General features: G+C 30.7%; 1 protein-coding gene across 1 annotated transcript in view; it reads right to left on the bottom strand.

Moving 5' to 3' along the window:
• Positions 1-12,015, bottom strand: part of LOC121120720 (uncharacterized) — a 99,583-nt gene that overhangs the window by 36,906 nt on the left and 50,662 nt on the right. The gene's annotated exons all lie outside the window — the stretch shown is intronic.

Raw genomic sequence — 12,015 nt, 5'->3', positions numbered from 1 at the left:
GTGCGCCCCGATGCCGTCAAGGTTATGACGGTACCCCCAAGAATCCTAAGATCCTATACCATAGCTTCCCTAGTTTTAATATACCTCCTAATCTGGAACTTGAATCCAAATGGGAGAGGACTATTCCAAGACAGAAATTGGATCTCAAAGTGAATTAAAAAATATAGACAATTACTAAAAATTCAAGACTGCGCAGCTTCCATTTCACAAAATCGAATTATATTACCCATTCCATAGACCAAAGACAGGGCAGAGGTCATGAGTTGATACTTTATGTGATCAATGTGACAAATAGGCCAGCATTCTTGGCAAGATTTCTCAAATCATCTTCAACGTGATGGGTAAAAATTTGGTTTCTCAACTTAAAGATCATCCGAAAACAAGCTCAAATCTAGAAAAGTTGCCTAACTTTAAATTGATAATGTTTAAGTTATGAACACTAATTTTTCTGTTGTTTGCATCCATTTTTGAAATAATTAATGTAAATTATTTGGGGATATATTGCAGCTTATTTAGTCTTGAATTCTTATTAATTATGAATATTTATGTACAGATTTTTACTCATGCAAAAAACGATTTAGTATATTTTTATTAAAAAAATAAAATATTTGTGAACTTTTTCTAAGTCAACCCTTAGAGCTCACCTCCAAAACATTCTTAAAATTGCCAGGGTTACAATGTTGATTTTCGTTATCTTTTTTCTTAACATGCCCATTCTACACTAGATTTTTAGCATTAAATATAAGTATATCCCACACCGGGGTACACAACAGTTGAAATGATCTTTTACGACATCTGTCCCCTCAAGCAATCTATTCTTAAGTTATCTATGATAATATTTTGTGAACAAACTGTAACTTGTATAAGCAATTGTACAAGTTGCAACTCAAAAAAAAAAAAAAAAAAAAAAAAGAAGAAAAGATGAATGATTTTAAATGAAGAACGTACAGAAAGTACATGGGATGAGGGTAATTCAATAATTGAATATTCAATAAATGATTGATGTATTAATGTTTTAATTTTTGACTGTTTAATTAAAATAATACTATTATAAAGTTCAAATGCCAAGAGTTATATTATTCCTTAATACATAACCATATAATTTTAATAGATCAAAATGAAATGATAGTGTCCATTAATAGTTGGTAATTCGACAATAAACCGAAGTTGTAATGCAATAATGCATTTTAAGTAGGACTGCAGAGTGGGAGTCAGAGTCAGTACCTTTTTTGGTGGAGTCGGAGTAGGAAAATTTCTACCTACTCCGACTACAAAAATTAGTATAACTTACGTAAATAAAACTTATTTATAATCTATGGCTTACATTGAGTAAAGTTGTTTTTTTCTAAATAATTACAAATTATAAGTTTGAAGTAGTATTAATTTATTAAACTTGAAAGTTTACTAGTTTATAAGTTTACTTTACAATTTCAAACATGCTCTATACACTCACAACTACCGACATCTATAATGTCTATATTATTATCTTCGGCATAGCATAGCCACTAGCCATGGTAGTTTATTAATTAGTCTTGTGAATAGTCAATGTTATCAGAGTAAATAGAAAGGTTGCAGTGGGAGGTTGTTTGTATTGTCGTTCCTCTGTTAAAAGTGCATAATTTATATTCAAAAACTAATGAATGTATTAGAAAGAGGTCGATTTTGATACATTTTATTGGTTGTTCATATTGTTAGATATCTTATATTCCAAATGCTTTCTGTATACCTGGCAGAACTATTTACTACATATATCTATAAAATAAATCTACATTTATAGTCTCTAGACTCAATAGTACTTATATAAGGTATAAAATATACTATTTCATCAACTGTGTTTTGGAGTTGGAGTAGGGCATTTTCTGTACCGACTCCGCAGTCCCGATTTTAAGACAAAGAAATTGTATATCAATTGTACACAACATAATAAACAAAGTACAGGTATATTCCTTATTTGTAGATATTGTTTTATTCTTGTCAATACAAAAATCAATATAATAAGACCTTCCCCATTTGCTTACCTAAAAGATTTCATTGTTTCTTTAGTGGAAATGGATCGAATAGAGGAGTCTTGACTCTTATTTCAAAGAAAATCAAAAATATTTCCTGTGTTAAAGAGTTCTTCTATAAAAGCGATTGGCATAAAATTCGAATTTCTTTAAATGGGATTAGTTTCAGTTTTATAAATGCCTATGGGTCGAATGAAAGGTCTACTTCCTTTTTTCAAGCAATTTTTAATAACCAAATATAGGATTCAACTCCCTTCCTGCTAATTGGGGATTTAAATGTTGATCTCCATAAATTTGATTAACACTATCCAAACCTTACTGCTCTACAAAATATAATTCTTAGGTTCACTCTTGTTGACACAACAAAAAAAAATCTTGGAGTATTTCTTGGAGGAGAGGGAATCAGTCTTCCAGAATTGACTTGGTTTCGATTTCTCCTACATTGACTCAAATGGTAAAAAAACCATTTTATAAACCTGAACCTTCCTCTGATCATAAATTGATCTGCTTGGAATTACCCAAACCTTATAAAATCTCTCAATTATGTATACCAAAAAGGGTTGATTGAAGACGATAAATACAAAACAAAATTAAAAAAAGTATTGCTAGGAGGTTTTAATGACACTTGTTCATCCAACCAAGCAACTGAAAAGCTCATAAAAATAATTCATTCAACGACTTCACGGATTCTTTTGGAAAATAGGAAAGAAACAAGGTTATACGCCAGTCAAGTGGATAGTGTTCTCAATAATTGATCAATTTTTGCACGCACGTATTTTGCAGATTCTCTGAATTTCTTTAGAACTTCAGAAATTGTTGAGGCCGAAATGAAAGAAAAAGTTGAGTTGGAAGGGTCTGCGTACAGAAGACTTGAGAAATTTTTTAAGGAAGACAGATTTTCTACCCCCAGTGTTAAAAAAATTATTCATTAAGGAAAAGTTATAACAAAAACAGTAAATGTGTTATACTACTTTCATTCCCATTTCCAAAACATTGTTGGCACAAAAAGAGGCATGCTTACGAAAATAGATGTAATTTCCACTGTTCAAGGGAATTATATCTTCTCCAAAGATATTATATCCAACTTTATAGGAAAGTATTATAAGGATGATAAAGTATGTGGTCCAGATGGAGTCTTGGGTAAAGTCTATTCGAATTTTAGCGATGAAGTTGTTCTCGTATCTTTTAAAAATTGGGCGTTCTATAGTAAAGTTTGGACCACTACACAAATCACAAACAAAAGGAATTATTGCATTGATTCCGAAATTAAGGAGCTGGTACAAACCATAGCCATTGGAGACCAATTACGGTTCTCAATGAATCATATATGATTCTCTCTGGAGTATTGGCTAAACATATGCAACCAATTCTCAAGAAAAAAATAGGGATTCTACAAAAAGTATTTTTAAAGAATAGAAAATTTTCCGATGTATCACGCAATATTCAAGCTGCAATTGACACAGTGGAAAGTAGGAAGAAGTTTGGAGCAATAATAGCAATGGACTTCTGCAATGCTTTTGACTCTACTTCACATAGGCAAATTCTTAGATCTGTAAAAAAGTTACTTTAAAAACGTTTTTTTCACCCCGTTTGTGCCCTCCTATATAGCAGCACTTCAACGGTCTCATTGGATGGACTAGAAAGCCAGCCAATCATCTTAGAAAAGAGCTGTCGTCAGGGATGCCCCTCGGGTCCACTTCTTTTCATAGCTTCAATCCAAGAACTCGTTTTAGGTGTTACAAAGAGGTACAGAGGTTTTGGGATGAACTTTGAGGGATTTCAGTATATTACTGATTTGTATGCAGATGATGTAACTTTGACCGTAGAGGCGAATTCTGAGGCTCAGCTAATTGCCAGAGTAAAAGTCTTACAAAATTATTTTCGAAAGTTTCAAGAAAAAACAAGATTGGAGGGGAATAAAAATAAGACTTCTATTTTACCTTTGGGCTCCTGAACACCTGAAGAAGATCTTAAAGTCGGAAGTTGTAAAGTTAGAAGAATGGTGGAAATTTTAGGTATCAAATGGAATAGTAGTGGTATTCATGAAGATAACTGGAACGAAATTCAGACCTCCGTCAATAAAATAATTTTTTTTTGGAAAAGATTCAACCTTAAAAAAAGAGTTGACTTTTATAACAATTTGGTAATAACTTTAATTTTATATAAGGCTACATCAAGTCCACAACTAGCTGAAAATGCTATTTTAGAAGAAGATAAATGACTTAATTGTTTGTTTTATAAGAATTATATCGAAAACATGAAAAGACCTAAATCCCATATAGGTGGCAGAGTAGCCCAACTATCTCGTATTGTCCTGAAAATTTACTCCAAGATTTTTGTGGATATTTCAAGAACCCCAGCAGTAAAATGTAGAAAAAGTATAACGACCCGAGAACTGTAAATTTGGCTTATGATGGCGACTAATCTGACCAACAAAATTACATCTTTGATCTCTCCAGTTTGGGGCTCAGTTCAGAGAATAATTTGGATGCACCCCCCTGCATTTAGAAATGACTCCAACATTGATATAATTTGGCAAAATATAAATAAAAAGTTCTTTTTTTAGCAATTTAACTAAGCCCTCAATTTTAGGAGAACGCGCAATCACACGAGATATTTTAACTGTTCATAATTTAAATGCGGAAGAATTGCTCAACAATGGAGAATAAGATTTCCACGTGTTAATTCTTCAAAATATTTTTCAATACCATGCCCGTGGCACGTTAAGATGGCCCCCTAAATTTTGATACAGCTGTGAATGTACTCTGGGAGCTGCATAGTAAGCGTTTGGGCCTCCCTATGGGTTGGAAAAGAAAAATAGTATCTTCTCTGAGGGGAATAAATGATGATAAAAAGTTAAATAGTGCAGTTACAAATCTCCACAGATTGTATTGAATATACTAGGCCCTGCAAGGACTTTGGAAAAATATATAATAACACACTTCATGCGTTTGTGGACTGCCCTGCCATCTATATCATAAAATATTTTGTATCTATAAATCTAAAAGGGCTGACGAATGGGAAAGAAAAATATGTTAAAGGTCTGTTCTTTTTGGAATTTCAAAGAAGACGGGTGAAACTTCTGACATAACAAGTTGTCTGGACTTCTTAATTCTTAATTGTAAAACCCTCATCGCCAGCCGACTAACTATCAGACTATTTGTGAGAATAAGTTGAGAGGTATCAATTGGCAGCTTCAGCCTGCTATGTCTCTCTCACAATGAAAGTTCCTAAATCAAGATCTGGGTCAACGAATTTAGCAGGGGAAGAAATCCGTTACCTTCCATCAACTTCACGGAATCATCGAAGTATTTAAAAAAAATTAACAAATAGTTATAATAATTTTTAATTTGCATGTTTACTGTTTTTTTAAAGGATTAATACTTAGAATATTAGTTGAAATTCTACCCCGGAGCATTAAGTATAAATTATAATGTTTATTTATGTAATTTTTTGTGCAATTGTTCTGGTTTATTTATATACTTATATGTATGTTCTATATAATATATAAACCAAATAAAGAATGTTGAAAAAAAAAAAAAAAGAAGGGTACATCATTGAAACGCAATAGTTTATAAATGCATTGTTAAAAAATATTTAGCCTTTAGATGATATATGTAGTATTCATATATTATCATACATCTCTTGAAGCTAACTTAAATATATGTATATAAGGGTCTATTACCTAACAATCTGCTTGTCATTGATACGAAGCCAAAAATCGAATTTAATCTTATCAACAGTTTTAACCTATTATGTACATTGTACATATTATTATTAATATAAATATTGTACCAAGTACATTTATGATCTATAAATATGATTATATGTGCTTATACATTGTGTTCGACGGATATCCGCAAATATTGTAAATGAGTATTGTATATAAACATATCCCTAGCAGCAGCTATTCCTTGCTCACCTCCTTCTATTGTAAATAATTTAGCAGCTGTTTTTTTTGTTTTGTTTCAGTCATGTTTCTACATTATTTACATTTAGTGATGTGCCGCGAGTTATAGTCTGATACTTGAGGATTTTTAGGTTTATTAAAAAAAACCACTTGGGGAATAACAGAATACTCGTTACTCTTATAGATATTAAACTAACAATTTTTGCCCAATTGATAATTTTGGGGTAATAAAGACAAAAAATCATTGATTTAGGGGTACATCAGTCCCTCCACCCCACCCGCTGCAGACACCTCTGACATTACCTACCACTTTTTGGACTCTAAAAAATTCGGCAGTAAAAAAAAATCATATTTTATATAGGATTATTTAAAATTTGTAATTAAAAAAGAAGGTTTTCCCTTCTCGAATCATTTAATAATAAGATTCACATTCTTAACCGGCTCATATGAAGCAGCTTATTTTCTCTATTGGATGTTAAATTTTATGAATCCAAATAAAACAATACGCTTTGAGGATTTATATGCCTTAATATTCTCAAAAAGGATAAAGGGGAGAAGCGTAATTTTTGACAAGTTACGAGTAAATAGTCGCATTTTAGACACACGAGCCGAGTTTTAGCTTTCTTCTTTTTTTACTGCATAAACTCGAGTACTAATTTACAAGTTTTGCTTGTGACACATCTCTAGTTACATGCCTGCTATAGATACGAAAGAATGTATCGTATTGTAGGCAGTATGGATAGTATAGAAAAGGAAACAATTGTCAAATAACACAGATATTGAAAAATGTCCGATATCCTTTCGTTTTATGGACATTCATAGAGTTTTATAACTCAACACGTGTTATAATAATAACATATAGCATTACTTGAATGATGTAGAATTGAAACATTTAACATTTGAAATTTATCGGCCAATTTCTTTCGAGTATTTTGAGTCTATTTATTTATTAGACACATTTAATGAATGAAGATGAAACAAGAAAGTTATGAAGGAGATTCACCTATCCTATAAAATAACTAATAAGGAAGCAAAAAATGTGATGAAGGAATAAAATATTATCATAGAGTTAAGAGCTGGTCATAAGTCCAAGTCGAGTTGCGAGTGTTGACATTTTGTATCCAAGTCAAGTCCATTGCTCTCAAGTTTTGAGATTCGTCTGGCTGACGTTAGATTTGTATTAAGATAACTCATATTATTGATGTGTCGTTCGCAAACTTAAATGCTCTATGAGCCGGCTTCCCACCAATCAAGAGCAGGCTTTGCTGTATATTAAAAAAATCGTCAAAAGGACAAAATTAAAAGCAAAAATAGGAGAATATTTTTATTTTAAAGGATTTCTAATCTAAAAATAAGATTATTTGGGCAAATTACGTACCGAATGAACTTTAAAAAAAATATAATCCTGTGGCAGGATGTTTGTTATATTTTTTGTGGAGGGAAATTTGGAATTTTTTGAAAAAAAAAAATTACAATATTAAATTTTTGAAATAAAATTAAAAACATTAAACTTTTTCGAAAAAATTCACAGTTATAGACAAAAAATTAAATTTTTGGAAAAAAAATAAATCAAATATAACATTTTTGGCAAAAAAATGTCAACAATGTGTAGCTATTCACAATTTTTTTTTCAAAAATCATAAGCTGTTCATTTTAATATAAAATAAAATCTTTTGAAAAAGAAGTTAAAATATATAATTTTTTGGAAATTAAATTTTTGAAGAAATACTTTTTGGAAATTTGGATATTGCGGGAGGGGGTGCTATAGCCTCTCCAGACTACCCTCTGCGGACACCACTGTAAAAGTAATATATCTATTAGAACAACCAAAAAATCTGAATAGTCGTTTGGGAGTTGAAAGTTCTCTAAAAAGAACCGTAATTCACTATCTCATATAATAATAGAAGTTATAATTATTATACGACTGACTTATTTCTCTACTTGACATTATTTTTGTTATGACGTCATTAATTTCATGGGCTCTCTAGTTTTAACTAATTTCGGATCAAATACAAAAAATAATAAACGGCACTTGTGCTTTATTTGGAGAAGGGCTGTGGAGTCGTAGTCAGGCTACAAAAAGCATTATAATTTATGCAAACGAAACTTATTTATTATCTAAGGCTGTTGGGTATTCGTATAGTTATTTTCTAAATGTTTATAAATAATAGGTATTAAGTACTATTAATTTATGAAACTAATTAAGTTAACTATTTTATAAGTTTACTTCACAAATTGACAACGTGCTTTATCGATCATACAATCACAATTTCCAAATACTTTTAAAGTCTAAATTATTTCATTAATTAGACTCGTGAATAGTCAACGTCATAAGAGAAAAGTGAAACATTTCTGTGAGATGTTGTGTGTATTGTCGTTCCTTGGTTACGAGTAGATAAATTATTTTTTCTGAAACTTTTGAATGTATTAGCAATAGCTTTTAATCCATTTTAATTCTTGTCCATCTAGTTAAATATCTTATGTTCCAAATTTCTTTATACATTACACAATTATTTACTACAAATAGCTAATAACTACCTATGGCTATAAATTAAATCTATATTTTAAGTATATAGACTCCAATGACACAATAGTATATATATAGGCTATAAAACATATTTCTTTAAAATAATAATGTGTGTTGGAGTCGGAGTCGGTGACATTCAATATATTGGACTCGGAGATTTTGAGGCATTTATAAGGACGTTGCGTGGCTTCCATCTGGAAACTTTGTGATTCTAAATCCTGTCATGATTGCTAATAGAGTACAAATGCGTGATAATGGCAATTTGTGACGTAAGAGCTATAGGAGCCTTTGCTTCCCATATTTTTAGATTAAGTGGAATAGTTATATCTATATATAATATATATATATAATAGTCACCTTGAGTTATATAGTAAAATTGTAAGGTTGCGTGAGAATTACAACATCATTATATAATGTGCCCCACTAGCAAAACGCTTGTGGAAACGCGTGATTCTCACGTCAATTCCATGAAACTTGAGAGCACTACGAATCAGAATTTTCGGTTTAATTAGTCAAGTCCGAGGGTTTGCAAATGGTCCTGATAGTCAACGGCTCTTATTTAGTATACATTATGAATTAATATTCAAACACAATCATATAAAACTAATATCCCCGTTAGATAATATTATTAATTATATTTCAAAAAAATTAATACTTGAAATTTAATTTATTTTACTATTTTTTATAAAAAAAATTAATATTTGATTTTTTTTGTGAACAGCTGTTGATTTTTGAAATTTTCTCACAAAAATTTAATTTTTTGAGAATAACCATGGATTTTTGAAATTTTTTTTTCAGAAAATTTTATATTGGAAATTTAATTTTTCAATTTTTTTTGCGAAAATTTTAATTTTTAGATTAAAAAAAAAAATCCAAAAACCAACCTTTCTCAAAAGTATAATCCTGCGACGCCCCTGTTACACTTAACTTTATTCCAGCACACTAGAATTATTATATATTTTATTTCGAATTATTTATTATTACTTTAAATAAATCCATATTTTAGTAAAACGTGTCGATAGTCAACGTTTGAAGTTCTTCTATCCCTTTGGCCATTTTAATTAGAACTTTTTTCGTCCTTCAAAGATAAAGATGATACATACTAAATATAACTTTCTAATCCTCTTCTTCATTCCCTGTTTTAATTCTAATTCAATATACGTTATCCCTTTTTCCGTTTGTATAATAATTCGTTTTTGGGATTTTTATTTTTTCTTGTGTATTTACGAAGCGAAACCCCACACTTTTCAAAAAAACTTTGAAACATGGGGAATCTATCTTGTTTTATGAGAACAAATCAACTTATTAGCTAAAAAACAAACTTTCTCTCCAGAGTCCAGGAATCTGGGTTAATCAGAATGAGACATAGCTGTAGGTACGTCACTGAAAATTCTGAACAACTTTTATTTTATATCTAAAGTCTGTATCTGTCTCCGTTTTTGAAATAAATACCCTTTTTATCAGGAGACCTACTACTATAATGTTATAGATCTACCTATAAATTATAATATAATATTTGCACAGATGATGATGTCATAGGTCATAAAAGATTGAACCAATCCTGTTCACATAAAGTATTTTTTCCTCACATTTACACTGAACGTATGTATGTATTTGTATATTGATGTATGACTGTAGACAGTGTAGATATTGCCACATGCTAATAATTTGGATAAGACAACTTGATACACAAATTATACATTTCTCTCTCAATACATACACATAGTATGTGTATTATGTATATAAATAGAATACAGTCAAGTCTTTCAGCAATGACTCATGAAGTTATTTATGTGACAACCAGGTTATATTGATATGTATGGTCTATGTGCTGTAATTTATTTGTAAGTGTGGTATTATTTTACCATCCACTAAATTTACAGACATACAATCTTCATAGTTGGTAGGACCTTTATTTTTAAACTTTTGTATATTAAACTAATTCATATACAGGGGTGTCCGCTGGCGGGGAGTTGGATGGGCTGTAGTCCCTCTAAATGAAGGAATTTTACATTTTTACTATAATTTTTTTTTGTCAAAATGAAAAAAAAAATTACGTTGAAATACGGGTAAAATTTTTTACTGCTATGAATTTTTGATTATTTTCCCCAAAAATTTGAATATTTGAAATTTTTTTGAAAAAATTAAATGTTTGATTTTTTTTTTTCCAAAATATTTTTTTTTTGTAAATAGCTATGAAATTTTGATATAAAAAAAAATACTACTCGAAATTTTTTGTAAAGGACTATGGAATTTTTTTTTGGTCAGGACGAAAAAATTTAACACGAAAATACGGGTTCAAATTTTTGTTCCAAATTTTTTTTTATTTAATCCTACTAATAGTGTAATATAATAACTAATTGTTTATGCTTTAATATATCGAAATATGAAATAATTTGAATCACTCAAACTTTAATAATTATTGAATTAGTAAGTACTCAGATTCAATGGACCACCCGGTACATGGAGGCGCACTCAGTACTGAGTAAGTAGCTACGTGTGAGTGTGTTCATGAAAAATGGAGGGTAACACCAAGGATTTGTTGGTGTTATCTTCTATATTATTAAGGCAAAATGTGTATGTTTTTTAGAGATCTAATAACTAGTACAATATAACTTTACTTAGTTATATAATTTATTTTATTATTCAGGGTTGATCTAATCTAATGGTACACATTTTCTTATTTTCAATCCGCAATGACATTGGTACAAAATCTCAGAAGAGGATAATACGACATCTTATTATCGAACAGAGCAAGATGAGGCAGTTGAAAAGTGCAAAGAAGATTTTAAATTTTCTCAAGGCCAACAAAAAATATGGCAAATTTTTGCTCTTTTCTGATGAAAATATTTCACTGTTGTTTGCATCGAACTTCTGGATAAGAAAAGGCTACCTTCGGCCGGATAAAAGTTCGGGGTCAACTTTGTTTTCACTCAAAATGGAGCTCCGTTTTATCGACCCGCTAAGACCCAGGCCTTCTTGAGAGACAACTTTCAGCACTTTTGGGACCTTAACATGTGGCCACCCTCCTTTCCAGGCACGAACCCCTTCGATTAATCTAACCAAGTGCGTCTAGAAAAGAGGGTGTGCGCTACTCTTCTCAGGAGTGTCCTGTCTCTAGAGGCTTCAATCAAGAAGGAATCGACAAAGCTCAAGTCTAACTATATAGTCAAGGGATTTAGGCCTCGTATTGGGAATAATTAGAGCTGAGGGCTCACATACTGTATAAAAGTTTTGCCTATCACTATTTTGAGATGATTGTTTTATAATAAATGTTCCCACAAATCTTTTTTTTTAAATTTTACTCATAAAAAATAGAAAAAAATAAAATGTATACCACTAGATAATATCAGCCCTTTATAACGAAATAATCTAAAAAAGAAAAGAAGCAAAAGTAACCTCAATGGCGGCTCGGGAGATCAATTTTACCTTCTTTAAGGATCGACAAGTGATATTGTACTGGATGGGACAAGAATGGACTGCAATCATCCTTCTTAATTAAGGACCGACACAACACTAGTTATATTTATTATTTCTTAAAATTAATTTTTCATCGAAAGAAACCTTTTTGA

This window comes from Lepeophtheirus salmonis, chromosome 6, assembly GCF_016086655.4.
Source record: "Lepeophtheirus salmonis chromosome 6, UVic_Lsal_1.4, whole genome shotgun sequence".
Lineage (NCBI taxonomy): Eukaryota > Metazoa > Arthropoda > Copepoda > Siphonostomatoida > Caligidae > Lepeophtheirus > Lepeophtheirus salmonis.
Note: the sequence above shows the minus strand (reverse complement) of the source record. Positions and strands in the feature narration are given on the sequence as shown.